The following is a 15,409-nucleotide window of genomic DNA, read 5'->3' on the forward strand; positions in this document are numbered from 1 at the left end:
CCAGGCTCAAATCAATCATCCCACTTCAGCCACCCCCAAGTGGCTGGGACTACAGGCATGCCACCATGCCTGGCTAATTTTTTGTAGACAAACCTCAACCTCCTGGTGTCAAGCGATCTGCACGCCTTGACCTCCCAAAGTGCTGGGATTGCCATCATGCCTGGCTAGTTTTGTGTTTTTAATATATGGCTTGAGCATCCCTTACCCAAGAAACAAAACATCAACATGACACTCAAAGGAAATGTTCATTGGAACGTTTTGGATTTTCGGGTTAGGAATGCCCAACCTGTATATTAAAACCATAGGCCAGGCATGGTGGTTCATGCCTGTGATTCCTGCACTTTGGGAGGCTGACGCAGGAGGATCACTTAAATCCATGCCCGCCTCTACAAGAAATTTTTTAAAAAATCAGTGCAGCGTGGTGGTATTCGCCTGTGGCTTCAGTGAGCCATGTTTGTACCATTATACTCGAGACTGGGTGACAGGGCGGGACCCTGTCTAAAATATCTAAGATCATAAAGTATATATAAAAACCTTAGGTATATACAAATATTCCAAAGTCTGAAAAAAAAATTAGAAATCTGAAACACAAATGGTCCCAAGCATTTCGGATAAGGGATGCTCAGCCTGTACTAAAGGGCAGTTGTGAACTAGTGAGGATGGTGTCATGAGACAAAGATAAGTGATAGCCTATATCCACATGTTAAGTGCCTGCTTTTCCTTCACCCATTAACAGCTAACATTAGCTAGGACTGCTTGTCTGTGTGGCATCTCATTCTTCACAACAGTCCCATGACAGGATGACCCCATGTTGGGGATGGGGAAGTGGAAGCTCTCAGGTTACAAACTAGTAAGTGGGTGGGTGAACTAGATTAAAACCCCACTCTGAGTCCCTGTTCTCTTAACATCATGGCCCATGCTTCTGGTCGTGTCTCCTACCTGCATCAGCTTCCTCATCTGTAATGACTGTAGGGTTCTGAAGAGGTAACAGTAGGAATTCTTTGTGCTGAGTGAACAAGTGTCAGAGGAAGGAATACTAACACTTCACCAAGCTGAAGAATGGGTTAAAGAGAATACTAACAAGATATGGGAAAAGGACAGCATCTAGAAGAGCAGACATTAAGTGGTAAGCTAGGGATATTGTAAGTATCAAACTCAGCTGTCCAAACAATCCAATCAACTAAAATGTTCACTAGCAAGACTCCAATGTTAACAGTCTGTAAGTGCATGGCCCAGGCTTCTCCCCCCACTCAGACTGCATTCTCTCCCTCTCCCTTGGAGGAAGAGAAGAACTATCATCAATGGCAAATGACAGTTGCAGCAAAGCAACACCAAGAGCCAACCTCACGCTCAGCAGAGAATGCTGTCCTGCCACCTCCTCATGGTTTCCAGTGCTGTACACATTGAGAGAAACTTCTCTAGTAAGGAACTACAGAATTGATGCCTGAAATTATACTCTTGGTCTAGCTTTTTTTTTCTTTTTTTTTTTTTCTCAATTTATTTGAGACAGGGTCTCACTGTTGACCAGGCTGGAGTGCAGTGGCATGGTCATAGCTCACTGCAGCCTTTCTTGGGCTAAGTGATCCTCCCGCCTCAGCCTCCTGAGTGGCTGGGACTGTAGGCATGAGCCACCCTGCCTGGCATGGCCCAGCTTTTTAAGAAATCTTAATATAGCTAAAAATCTTTCTAAAGAACAATTTGAAAATCAAATTAGAAGACCCACATACATACATAGAACTACTAACTTAATTCATCCGATACTGAATGAAGTCCTCTTTGTTCCATCTGCTTTCTGGTTCTCCCGAGCCTCCTTTTTTCTTTTTCTTTTCAGAAATGGGAATATCTACTTCATATTGGGGAATGAAAGAGGTAAGTGAACATTCAATACTTGTTACTTCCCTTTTGCATACAGTACAAGGAACACGGTTGCCATCCCTAGTTCCCCAAATCTCCAGGTTTAATAGGTCCAAGCCTCATGCTCCTCAAACCGCCTACCCCCCATTCTGTTTGTTTGTTTTTTGTTTTGTTTTGTTTTGTTTGCGACAGAGTCTCACTCTGTTTCCCAGGCCTGAGTGCAGTGGCACGATCTCGGCTCACTGCAGCCTCCGCCTCCAAGCGATATTCCTGCCTCAGCTTCCTGAGTAGCTGGGATTATAGGCACGCACCACCACACCTGACTAATTTTTGTATTTTCAGTAGAGACAGGGTTTCACCATATCGGTCAGGCTGGTCTCGAACTCCTGACCTCATGATCCGCCCGCCTCAGCCTCCCAAAGTGCTAGGATTACAAGGGTGAGCCGCTGCACCCGGCCCCCCATTCTTATCAATCAGGCAGGTTTGGTTTCTCATATTTCATACTTCTGATTGTTCACCAAGCATACATGTTACTTTGCTTACATTTCCATTGCTCTCAGCATTGTGTTCACATCTCCTGTAGCCACTGGTCCATGTATCCAGGTCCATGGCTGGCCAGCTCACACCCCTTGAGAAGTCTATCAGCAGGAGCCCAGATTAGGCATGAAGGGCTCTCATGTTCTGGAGAACTGTAGGAACAGACATGCTCACAGACAAACCATCTAAACAACTTCGAAAACCTGTATTGTCACGGAATGTGTTGCACAATAGAATAAGTAAAAATATCCAAAAGCTCCTGCCAATTGTTTTACTCTCTAATCCTTTTTTTTTTTTTTTTTTTTTTTTTTTGCTTCTTCTCGACTGAAAATAAGGAGAGAACCACATGTGAAATTTTAAAACCACCTTTTGGAAGAGAAAAACACTCTTAATTAAAATGAAAGAATTAGGTGCAGTGGCTCAAGCCTGTAATCCCAGCACTTTAGGAGGCCCAGGCAGGCAGATCACTTGAGCCCAGGAGTTCCAGACCAGCCTGGGCAACAAAGTGAGACCTCCATCTCGACAAAAAAGAAAAAAAGAAAAAATTATAATGTCCAGATTATTGATCTGACCAGAACAGTCCAGGTTCCATGATGCATGCAGTGGTGTCTGTGATCTGACTTTTGAGAGACATCTGGCTGTGTTTCAGAAGAACTAAAAATACAAGTGCTGTAAAACTTTAAAGCAGCCATGTTTATCTCAAGCTGAATTATTCAGGCTTGTTTACAAAGATGAGAGAGAAGTGGCCTGTAAAATGACAGAGAAAAACATGAAGGGCTGGTCGCTGTATCTTACAAAAGTATGCGTGTGGAGGGGACTCCGTGACGTGGCAGAAGAAATGCTGGGTTGACACAGCTGAAGTGCCAGGCCTAACTTTACCCTGTCATAGCTGTGTGAACTTATGAAGGTACTCAACCTCTCTGAGCAAGTTCATTGTTTTGTTTAAAATTGTTTTGAGACAGAGTCTTGCTCTGTCACCCAGGCTGGAGTGCAGTGGCACAATTTCAGCTCACTGCAACCTCCCAGGCTCAAGCAATCCTCCCACCTCAGCCTCCCAGGTAGTTTGGATTACAGGTGCATGCCGCCATGCCCGGCTAACTTTTTTGTATTTTTTGTAGAGACAAGGTTTCGCCAGGTTGCCCAGGCCGATCTTGAACTCCTGGACTCAAGTTATGTGCCCGCCTCAGCCTCCCAAAGGTTTTGTTGGGCCAATGTGAGCCACCATGCCCGGCCAGTTTGTTTATATTAAGAGGGCTAATTGAGTTCTCCTGACAGGGTAAAGCCCTGAATGGGAGAACGCATAAAAGTTATCTCTAAAGTGCTACTCAACCAGATCAACAATTACCTGGCTCACATTGTTCCCTAAGAATTTTACTGTACATGCTCATTGAAATTATGGGGGGGAGAAAGGATTTGGCATGTTTTATTTGAATTTATAGAAATATAGTAAACATTTTGCTGCATAATTATTTTAAATTCTTTCATTTTACTTTATTTTTTGACACAGGGTTTTGCTTTTTGCCCAGGCTGGAGTGCAGTGGTGAGATCAGTGCAGTAGTGAGATCACACCTCACTGCAGCCTCAAGCTCCTGGATTCAAGCCATCTTCCCACCTTGGCCTCCGAAGTAGCTGGAACTATAGTTTTAGTTCTTCTGAAACAGAGCCAGATGTCTCTCAAAGTCAGATGACAGACACCACTGCTTGCATCATGGAACCTGGACTGTTCCGGTCAGATCAATAATCTGGACATTTCCATCAGAAAACAGGGTCAGAGGTCTTCACATACGTTTATAGGATTGCTCAAATACTTAGGGGCTTTCAAAGAATTCTCCAAGGCCTTCTCAATTTAACTTGCTGAAGCTTCCACACCTCTGACTTGTATGCTTTTAAGAGTGCTTATAATGTCCAATTCAAGAAATGTGTGTGTTTCACGCTCCAGACCTTTGCAGTTGCTATGACCATGCCACTGCACTGCAGCCTGGGCAACAGTGAGACCACTTTGGGAGGCCAAGGTGGAAAGGTCACTTGGGGTCAGGAGTTCGAGACCAGCCTGGCCAACATGGTGAAACCCCATCTCTATTAAAAAATACAAAAATTAACCGGGCGTGGTGGCGCATGCCTGTAATCCCAGCTACTCGGGAGGCTGAGGCAGGAGAACTGCTTGAACCCGAGAGGCAGAGGTTGCAGTGAGCCGAGATCGCACCGCTGCACTCCAGCCTGGTGACAGAGCTAGACTCCATCTCAAAAAAAAAAAAAAAAAAAAATGTACACGTATAATTACATCCACGTGATTGTTGACTGCCTCCTAATCCACACCATATGTTCTGGGGATCAGGGCTGTCCGTTTTGCTCACCTGTATCCCCAGTACTTAATGCTGGGCTCCTTGTTGGCCTTCAACATATATTTATCAGAGTTCAAGTCTCCTTTTACACGTTAAGAAGTTAGGACTGGCCGGGCGCAGTGGCTCACGCCTGTAATCCCAGCACTTTGGGAGGCTGAGGTGGGCAGATCACCTGAGGTCGTGAGTTCGAGACCAGCCTGACCAACATGGTGAAATCCCATCTCTACTAAAAATACAAAAATTAGCGGGGCGTAGTGACGCATGCCTGTCGTCCCAGCTACTCGGGAGGCTGAGGCAGGAGAATCGCTTGAGCCAGTAAGGCAGAGGCTGTGGTGAGCTGAGATCGCACCCCTGCACTCCAGCCTGGGCAACAAAACTGAAACTCCGTTTCAAAAAACAAAAACAAAAAAGAAGAAGTTAGGACCCAGATGGGGGGAGGAACTTATTAAGCAGCAATGATAAACGGAACCAGAACTGGAACCCATAACGCCAGACTAGCAAATGTTCTTTCCATTGTAGCAGCCCTACAGGGGCAAACACGCGCCCGCCATCCACCAGGAGCCTCATTCATTCATTTACTTTCACAGCACGCACCTTCCAGGCTCCCCAGCACGGGTACAGGTTTGAGGCGGGAACCAGATGAGGACGAAGGCAGAGATGCTGTTGGTGGTACCAGGTCTGGCTTTGCACTCCGGCTCTGCGAACGTAATGCGCAGTCTTGCAAGCCTAGCCCCTGGGCATCAGGGCCGATTGCCCTGGGTATGCCTGGAGAGATGAACAGGGAACTCATCAGATGCCACAGCAGAAGCAAAGGCGTGGTACCTGGAGGCCCACTTCGTTCAGACTCACACGGAGTCCCGCACTCAGGGTGACCTGTCACCTTCTCTGTCACGTCCAGCATCACCTAGGATGAAGCAGAAGATGCAGGAAGCTTAGAGGCCGAGGCTAGGAGGCCAGATGAAGTGTCGTCGCCTGCCCCGGTCTCGGCCCCAGGGAGCCTGGCACCTCTCCAGCGCTGGCGCGTGAAGGTCGCAGGCCCACAGTCGAGCTTTTTTTTTTTTTTTTTTTTGATACGGAGTTTCGTTCTTGTTGCCGAGGCTGGAGTGCAATGGGGCGATCTTGGCTCACCTCACCGCAACCTCTGCCTCCCAGGGACAAGAGAGTCTCCTGTCTCAGCCTCCCGAGTAGCTCGGATTATAGGCGTGCGCCACCACGCCCGGCTAATTTAGTAGAGACGGGGTTTCACCATGTTGGTGAGGCTGGTCGCGAACTTTGATCCACCCACCTTGGCCTCCCAAAATGCTGGGATTACAGGCGTGCGCCACAGCGCCCGGCCCACAGTCGAGCTTTCAGAGCCCGCTGCGCGCCCATCAACGCGGCGCTGGGAGGAAAAGGCGGGCCGAGAGGCGGGGCTGGAGACCGAGTGTGGCCGAGGGAAGCCGAACTTTCCAGTTTCACTGAGGCTTGTTAGCCGCTGGGGGCGCCTTCGGGCCCGCCTTCGGGCCTGCGCATGCTCTTGACCCTCAGTCCCCTGGAGGAATGTCTTTAGTGAGGAGCTGATTAGTGGATGAAGGCGGCTGATCTGTTTCGAAGCCCCTGTGTCGGGAAAGGCCAACGCTTTCATTAGCCAGCAGAAATGGGATGGGGCGCGTTTGTAGTTGGGAATCCTGAGCCCGGGCTGTTGCTTGGAGGACTCGGGAGCAGCAGTAGATTTCGGCGTTACCAGGAGAGGTCTCACCAGGTCCCTGTTCCTTCACTTCCCAGAAGTGGGTCCTGGCCGTTCCCGGCGCCTTCATTTCCAGAAGGCGATTTTACCCAGAGAAAGGAGAGGGAAGATTTGCTCTACCTTTGGCTCCTTACCAAATAGCTAAATCACGTGGGAAGCTGGTAAACAAAAACACAAAAATGAATGAAACAACTTGCCGGGCCCCTCCAAGGCCCACTGAACCAGCACCTCGGGGCAGCCACCAGGAATCTGTATTTTCATAAGCTCTTCTGATGAACCGGGGGATAAGTCAGTCAGGGCTGGAAACTCCCGGATCAGAGCAAACCCAGCTCCTCACTCAGCGCCTGAGGAAAAGATGCGTAGTCAATATTGTTTGAAAGAATGTGTTGTGTAAATGAATATATGAATGAAGAGCTGTCTTCAAACGTGGAAGGAAAAGTTAACCGTTTGATAAAAGGCGATATTGATAAACCTGGGAAAATGGGCTGTTGGTTGATTTGGGTGTAAATTCCTACAACGTTTTTCTTTTTCTTCTTCTTTCTTTACTCCTCCTCCTCTCCCTCCTCCTCCCCCATCCCTCCTTTCCCCTCCTCCTCCTCTTTCTCTTCTCTTCTCTTTTTTTTTTTTTTTGAGACAGGGTCTGACTGTCGCCTAGGATGGAGTGCAGTGGTGTGTGATCTCTGCTCACTGCAACGTTGAACTCTGGGGCTCAAGCGATCCTCCCGAGTAGCCGGGATTACAGGCACATGCCACCATGCCCCGCTACTTTTTTTTTTTTTTTTTTTGGGGGGGTCTTTTCTAGAGATAGGGTTTCACCATGTTGCTCAGGGTGGTCTTGAACTCCTAGGCTCAAGTGATCCTCCACCTTTGGCCTCCCAAAGTGCTGGGATTACAGGCGAGAGCCACCACACCCAGCCCCTTAATGTTTCATTCCACTATTTTATTAAAGACTGAAAAACCAGTTAATAATGTGGGGATTTTGAATTTCTTAAATTTAAAAACCACAGTTAACAATGTGGAGATTTTGAATTTTTTAAATTTAAAAACCACAGTTAATAATGTGGGGATTTTGAATTTTTTTGATTTACTTTTTTTTTTTTTTTTTTTTTTTTGAGACAGCGTCTTGCTTTGTCACCCAGGTCGGAGTGCAGTGGTGCAATCAAGGCTCCCTGCAGCCTCGACCTCCTGGGCTCAAGCAACCTTCCTGCCCCAGTCTCCAAGTACCTGAATTACAGGTGGTGAGCCACTGTGCCATCACTACAAGTTCCAATTTTTTAAAAAAAATTTTTAATGTTTTCTTCAGCCTGTTTGAGTTTGAATTACTACAATTTTTTTTTTCTTTTGAGATGGAGTTTCGCTCTGTCGCCCAGGCTAGAGTGCGATCTCTGCTCACTGCAAGCTCTGCCTCCCGGGTTCACGCCATTCTCCTGCCTCAGCCTCTCGAGTAGCTGGGACTACAGGCACCTGCCACCATGCCCAGCTAATTGATTGTATTTTTAGTAGAGACAGGGTTTCACCGTGTTAGCCAGGATGGTCTCGATCTCCTGACCTCGTGATCTGCCCACCTCGGCCTCCCAATGTGCTAGGATTACAGGCGTGAGCCGCTGCGCCTGGCCAAAACTACTACAATTTTTTGAGGGTAATTTGGTCCTCTCTCTCAAAAGTGCACTTACCCTCTATCCAGGAATTTCATTTGCAGGAACCTATGCTATGTACAATTGCATTGAAGTATTGCTTGTATTAGAAAAAAAGTGTATGATAGGTAGATTGAATAAATGTTGATGTTTTCATGTAGCTATGTATAGGAATGCTGCTATGGAAAGACATCCAGGACACCTTGTTAAGGAAAAAGGTAAGTTGCCCCACCAGTATGCATAACATGACCCTATTTGAGTTTAAAAAAAATTATGTGCATATGTTTATAGTATTAAAAAACCCTGGGAGGATTCAAAAGTAATTACAACGATTAATTCTGAGGACAGGGATTGGATGAGGTGGAAGAAATATTTTTACTTTCCAGTTTATCCTTTCTATATTGCTTGAATTTTTAAAGACCATGAACATGCATTACTTTTCTAAATTAAAAACGCTAGTTTTGATTTTTTAAAAATTGGAGAGGGTTTCATGTGGAAGAGAGACTCAACTTTCAAGTAGCTCTAGAAGGAAGAACTCTGACCAATTTTGAGACAGTTTTAGGTCAAAATAAGAAAAATAAGGAAAAGCTTTCTGGGTGTTAAGCTGAGGCTGGGATATGGAAGACAGTGTTGCTTCAGGAGGAAGCGAACTAGATGCTTCCTCCAGCTATGAGATCATGTAAGTCTTCTGGGACACAGGGTTAAATGCTCTTATATCAGACTACCTGGGTTGACTCAAATCCTATTGCCACTAAATAGGGCTGTGTGACTTTGGGTGAGTTATTTAACCTCTCTGTGCCTCAGTTCCATCATATACATAGTGGGGATCATGTTGACACCTACCTCATAGAGTTCTTGTAGAATTAAATGAGATGGCACATATAAAACACTTAGCATAGTTCCTGTTCAAAAACTGTTGAGCGTTTCTTTGCTATCTCATATGAATTGGTGGCTAAAAAGTTAAAAAGTGGCTGGGTACAGTGGCTCACTCCTTTGGAAGGCTGAGGAAGGTGGATCATTTGAGGCCAGGAGTCAGAGACTAGCCTGGCCAACATGGCAAAAACCCATCTCTACTAAAAATACAAAAATGAACCGGGTGTGGTGGCGTGTGCCTGTAATCCCAGCTACTCAGGAGGCTGAGGCATGAGAATCGTTTGTACCCTGGAGCTGGAGGTTGCAATGAACTGAGATCGCGCCACTGCACTCTATCCTGGGTGACAGAGAGAGACTCTGTCTCAAAAAAAGCAGTTTCTACAATTAGAAAGGCTGTTTTATTTTTACACCCTTTATTTATGGGGAAAGTCAAATATTGGATTTTCAGAATTAATGGAATTTTTGGGTTGGTACAATTTCATGTACGCTGGATTGCTTTGCTGGGAAAAGGAATGTGTGTTTTTCAGATGCTGGCTCAGTGTTGCCCCATAGTGGCCAACCCTGGGAAGGGCTACTGGGGTTGACCCCTTCACGCTAGAGTGCTTCTAGGCTGGGGTGTGAGTTCCACAGTCAGGACTGTGTGGCTGCTTGGCTGAGGGATGAGTGAGTCAGTCCACACCTTAGTAAGGAAAGCATGTTTGTGTGCCCTTCCATGACCCAGCCAAGAGGAAACCAAGAGCACTTTAATATGGTCTTCCCTCCCTTGTAATTTACTTAGCACGCTTGACTTCGCCTCTTAAAATGCTCATTTCTTGTTTAAAAACAAAGAAGGATGTCACTGAATCACTGTGCAATCTGGTGCACCCTTGGTTTTCCTCAAAGGTTGTTGGAAGAAAAGGCCACATGAAAACCATTTCTGCTTTTGCCAGAAAACTTGAGCAGGCTGTTATGTTGTTATGGTCTCCTAAATAAGGTCTCATGTGAAAAATTCTTGTAAAATTTAGGGGCAGGAGAAAGTTTGTGTCCTCTTGGGCATTAGTCCGCATCCTCCTGTATGATAATGAGAGCTCCGTGACTTCACACTCTCTCTTCTCTGCTTCAGCTGCTGAGAAATTCAGTACCAGACCAGATGCCCAATCTCAGTAATTAAATTAACCCAAATGGATAAGGTATTTACCTCCTCTTCCTTTTCTTGGCACCGATTTTTAAAATAAAAATTTTGGCAGCTCTTTTATTGACTTTACTGCATAGTTGTACTTTGATCTATATTCTTAAATTCTTTTGAGAAAGAGGAAAGGAATTCTCAAATTAAATGAAAAATTGAATATTGGAAGGTTTTATTCTGGTGGCACGTTAAATGAGATAATATTAAGTTAGTGGTTGTACTTGGGTTTTGAGACTCACAAACTTATAGGTCCAAGATTTCAGGTCATAATTTTTCTTTACTTGGAAAAATGAGAACCTTATGCATATCAAGCTGTCAAAGAAGTTGTAGGGTGTGGTGAAAAGATAGAAAGCAGTTCAGGCTTGTTTTTCGTTTGTTTGTTTGTTTGTTTTGGAGACAGAGTCTCTCTGTCACCCAGGCTGGAGTGCAGTGGAGTGATCTCTTCTCACTACAACCTCCACCTCCTGAGTTCAAGCGATTTTCCTGCCTCAGCCTCCCAAGTAGCTGGGACTACAGGCGCACACCACCACACCTGGCTAATTTTCGTACTTTTAGTAGAGATGGGGTTTCACCACAAGGCTTGTTTTTTATCCACTATCACCAAGGATAATATTGAATCAGTGTGAACATTTAGAGACTGAAAAAGCTAGAAACCCTATTTGGACCCAAAATATTTTCCCACTGCTATCATTTCAGACATGCCACCATTAGGGCTTCATTTCTCTGTAGTCTTCTTTAAATACCAAAACTGCCCTGGGAAGGTTAAGACGTCAGTTTCTTCATACTTCAGAGCAAATGGGATTGATTCCCAGGTCCTCCTTTCTGTGGACTGGGTTTTTGCCTCCTCACCAAGAGAAAGGGATTCCCGGGCGAGCAGAGGCTGCTGGGTAAGAGAGACTTAGTTCTGTTTCAACAAGCTGTGTGGCCTTCGACAAGCCCCCTGGCCTCTCTGGACCTTGGTGTCCTCATGTTGCCATGAAGGGCTCTTGAGGATGCTCCAGCTCCCACATGGCCAATCCTGACTCCCCTCCCAGGGCCCCTGATGGACCCTGCGGCCGGTGCCAGTGGAGTCACCTTCCAGCCTGGCGGGGCGCTTCAGCTCCTTGCTCTGTTGACTCTCAAGTAAAGCCTTTCTTGTGTTTACTCAGCAAAGATTCTTTTAAGACAGGCTAAGCACACGGTTTACTCTGCTAACAAGCCTTGGCATTTATTGTGAGGACCTGTGTTGACTTATTCTCGAATCTCCATTGACATTCACTGAGAAACGTTAACGCAAACACAAGGAGACATCCTGGGAGCTCTGAGGCCCGACGTTGTGCTGGGGAAGGCGCTCCAGAAAGGGCCATCCTTTCTGTTTTGGTTAGAATCACCTTGAGAGTTAAAAATAACAATAATATAGGCACCATAAGAGATTCTAATGATCTCCTTTTAGTTTTTTGTTTCAGTATCTGAACACTTTTGCTAAAGGTCTCTGGAAAGCTCCCTGTGTTAATTCTGGATGAGACTATGTCTGTGCCGGTCACTTCCTGAGCCTCCTTCCATGTGCATAGGCCTGCTGCATGCTGGAGACCCACGGCACAGCCGCCAAGTGCCCCTGTGTAGCTCTGTGATCTTGGGACAGTCACTTCCTCCCTCTGGTTGTCAGTCTTCTCATCCCCAAGGTGAGGGGACGCTGTCTCCACACTCATCTCCCCAGCCAGACCGGGGCCTCAGGCCTGAGCCCAGGGCCTAAGAGCCCTAAGAAATGTTTGCTGAATAAATGAATGAATAAGCCGCATTAGCCACTCTCTCCGGGCTTGCTCTGACATCTTGCGCCTGAATCTTCCCCCATTGCAGGCTCTGCTTTGAGTCATAGTCTGACAAGATCTGCTAATGGGGTCACTGCAGACAACCACAGAGCCTCAGCATCTGACTCATACGCTGTGGCTGCCAAGTGGTTTCACCTGCCTCTGCCTCTCTCCTCCCTGCCTCTCATCCAAGCTGATGCTTGTAAAGGAAACAGCTTTCAGGTGAGGGGCCTGTGTATTTGGTTTGTCTTTGTTGCCTGGAAACTGTTGACATCCTGAGACATTCTGTTGCCTTCACTGGGTAATGAAAAATTGATTACTTTCCTCTCTGTCAACAAACTATAGCCCGTTCCCCTTGGCTGGGAATGGGTGAGAAGCGTGTGCGTCTTGCTCTGTGGCTGTTTGCTTGCTTTCAAGAAGTTGGGTTTGCTTGACTTAGAAGTGGGGATAGGGCCCAGAGCAGAGGGACAGGATGAGTGGCTGTGGGGGAGGCTGTCAGGGAGAGGACTCTCCTCACTTCCCTTGAGTGCTCCCTCACTTCCCTTGAGTGCTCCCTCACTTCCCTTGAGTGCTCCCTCACTTCCAGCAAATGCCTTCGCCCAACTGACCCATGGCACCTCTCCCCTCTGCAGTGTCCTCTCTGCTCAGCCTGCCCAGAAGCCTTCTTGAGTCTCTCCAGCCCTGGGGACAGCCTGAGATACACAGCTAATACCATTTCCTCTGTGTTCTGCTCTGTGTGGTGTTTCCTCTGGACTGTGCACTGGGCTGGCATCCCCTGCCTGAGGGGATGGGCAATAGATCTACCCAGAGGAGCTCAGCATGCTAGATTTAGAAGGGACCTCAGAGAGCATCCAGCCCTGTTGGTTTTACATTTGTGGAAGAGGAAGTTCAGAGCACAGGTGACGTGGCTGTGGCCACATAGCTAAGGTGATAACAGAGTATGGCTTCTTGACTCTCAGTCTGGTGGGATGAAGGTTGTCAGTTTGGTACTCACTGTCCTTGGTGGAATATAAAAGTCATGGGATGGCCCTCACTCCAGGAACATATCAAACACTCAGCAAAAGGGGACAGAGACTGGGCAAGAGTGGACAGAGGCCTGGGGTCTTTCCGTGGGGAGCGTGGTGACTTGGCCACTCAGCAGGGATGGAGGTGGTGGAGCTCACGTGAGAGAAGCTTTCAAAAGGTAGTGTTGAGAGAACAGTGAAGAACAGGCTTTGCGAGGGCGGCCTGATGTGTAGGCTTGGCGAAGTCCTCTCCTTTCCCGACTCCACCTTTGGTGCCTTCATGCCTTGCTACCCAGAGCGGGGACAGTGTGTGGGCCCCACAGCCATAGGAGAGCAGAACTGCCCAGGGTAGGAGGTCACAGCCTCAGGCCGCCTGGTCACCCTCCTGCAGCCTTCTTGGCCCCAGGTGAGATCTGTAGATCACCCCATAGGCTCAGCTTTGCCCCCAGCCTCAGGGGAGCCCATGCTTGCAACAGGAGAGGTAAGGGCTCTCTGAGATTCCCTGAGCTATCACTCCCAGCTGGCCCTACTTTAGACCTGCCTTGCTCCAGGAAAGGATCTTACACTTCGCTCCAGGGCCCCAGGCCTGCCTGGACATCTCTGAGTCAGCTTCAGGGGATCATAACTTTAAGCCTCTGGTTCTTCACTGATTCTTGTACTCAGGCATTTCTTGAGTTCCTTAGTCCTTGGGTTTCAGGCTGGCTTAGGAGCAGCCAGTTGGAGGGCTCTGGACGTGTTTTGCTTGCTTTGCATCAATGGTGGACTGGGGCTGGGGCTGGGGCTGGGAACTGGGCTTTATCACTGATGTCATTTAGAATTGCCAGTGCATGGTCAGGATAAGAAGCAGACTAGCTCCTCCTCCTCCTCCTCCTCCTCTTCCTCCTCCTCTTCCTCCTTTTTCTGAGACAGAGTCTTGCTCTGTCGCCCAGGCTGGAGTGTAGTGGCGTGATCTCGGCTCACCGCAACCTCTGCCTCCTAGATTCAAGCAATTCTCCTGCCTCAGCCTCCTGAGTAGCTGGGATTATAGGTGCCCACCACCACGCCAGGCTAATTTTTGTATTTTTAGTAGAGATGGGGTTTTACCATATTGACCAGGCTGGTCTTGAACTCCTGACCTCGGGTGATCCACCTGCCTTGGCCTTCCAAAGTGCTGGGATTATAGGCGTAAGCCACCATGCCCAGCCCAGACTGGCTTCTACTTAGTTTTATCACTATTGTCACATTCTCTACAGACTCTTTGCCTGACCCTGAGGGATGGACCTTTCTGCCCCTCACCCCCACCCCAGGTATACCACTGGTAGGTATAAAGGTTTTTACATACTTATTTCTTTTTAAAATAAACCTTATTTTTTAGAACAGTTGTAGGTTTACAGCAAAATTGAGCAGAAGGTACAGAGATTTCCCATATATCACCTACCCCTACAACATGCACAGCTTCTCCCACCATCAAAAACCTGCAGGGAATGGTCCATTTGTTACAGTCCATGAACCTACATTGATACATCATCATCTCCCAAAGTCCATAGTTTACATGAGAGTTTGCCCTTGGTGCTGTGTATTCTGTGCATTTGGAAAATGTGGAATGACATACATCCATCATTGAGGCATCACAGAGCAGTCTCACTCCCCTAAAAGTCCCCTGCGCTCCACCTGTTCATCCCTCCCTCCCCCCAACCCTGGCAACCACTGATCTTTTTACCGTCTCCATAGTTTTGCCGTTTCCAGAATGTCATCTAGTTGGAATCGTGCAGTCTGTAGCCTTTTCAGATTGGCTTCTCTCACTTAGTAATGCGCATTTAAGGTTCCTCCATGTCTTTTCATGGCTTGGTAGCTCATTTCTTTTTAGCACTGAATAATACTCCACTCTCTGATTGTGACACGGTTTATCCATTCATTTACTGAAGAACATCTTGGTTGCTTCTAAGTTTTGGCAATTATGAATAAAGCTGCTACAAACACCTGTGTGCAGGTTTTGTGTGGATATATGTTTTTTTTTTTCAACTCCTTTGGGTGAATACCAAGGAGCATGGTGAGTTTAAAATTGTAAATTTTAAAAATTTAAAAATTTTAAATTTAGAATTAAAAAAATTGGGAAGCAGGTGAGGCACGGTAACTGATGCCTATAATTTCAGCACTTTGGGAGGCTAAGGTGGGAGGCATGCTTGAGCCCAGGAGTTTGAGACCAGCCTGGACCACAAAGTGAGACCCCCATCTCCACAGAAAAATTAAAAAGTTAGCCGGTTGTGGCAGTACACACCTGAAGTCCCAGCAGAGACAGGGGCGGGAGGATCTCCTGAGCCCAGGAGGTTGAGGCTGCAGTGAGCCATGGTTATTCCACTGCACTCCAGTCCGGGCAACAGAGCAAGACTGTCTCGAAAAAAATAAATCTGGAAACGTTTTCCAAGTTGTGGGTTTCTGGTTTCTTGTTAAACATTGGAGGATCTGGATGGTATCTGTCTGATGGTGCAGTCAGGCACCGCTGCTGCT

The 15,409-nt window shown here is 47.0% G+C and overlaps 1 non-coding gene across 1 annotated transcript; it reads right to left on the bottom strand.

The window, feature by feature from the left end:
- Window positions 1–1,245: 1,245 nt before the first annotated feature.
- Window positions 1,246–1,460, bottom strand: LOC126960430 (small nucleolar RNA U3). The gene has a single exon (XR_007727977.1). It is a non-coding gene; the product is annotated as a small nucleolar RNA U3 (small nucleolar RNA).
- Window positions 1,461–15,409: the final 13,949 nt, after the last annotated feature.

This window comes from Macaca thibetana, chromosome 7 (genome assembly GCF_024542745.1).
Source record: "Macaca thibetana thibetana isolate TM-01 chromosome 7, ASM2454274v1, whole genome shotgun sequence".
Classification (NCBI taxonomy): Eukaryota; Metazoa; Chordata; class Mammalia; order Primates; family Cercopithecidae; genus Macaca; species Macaca thibetana.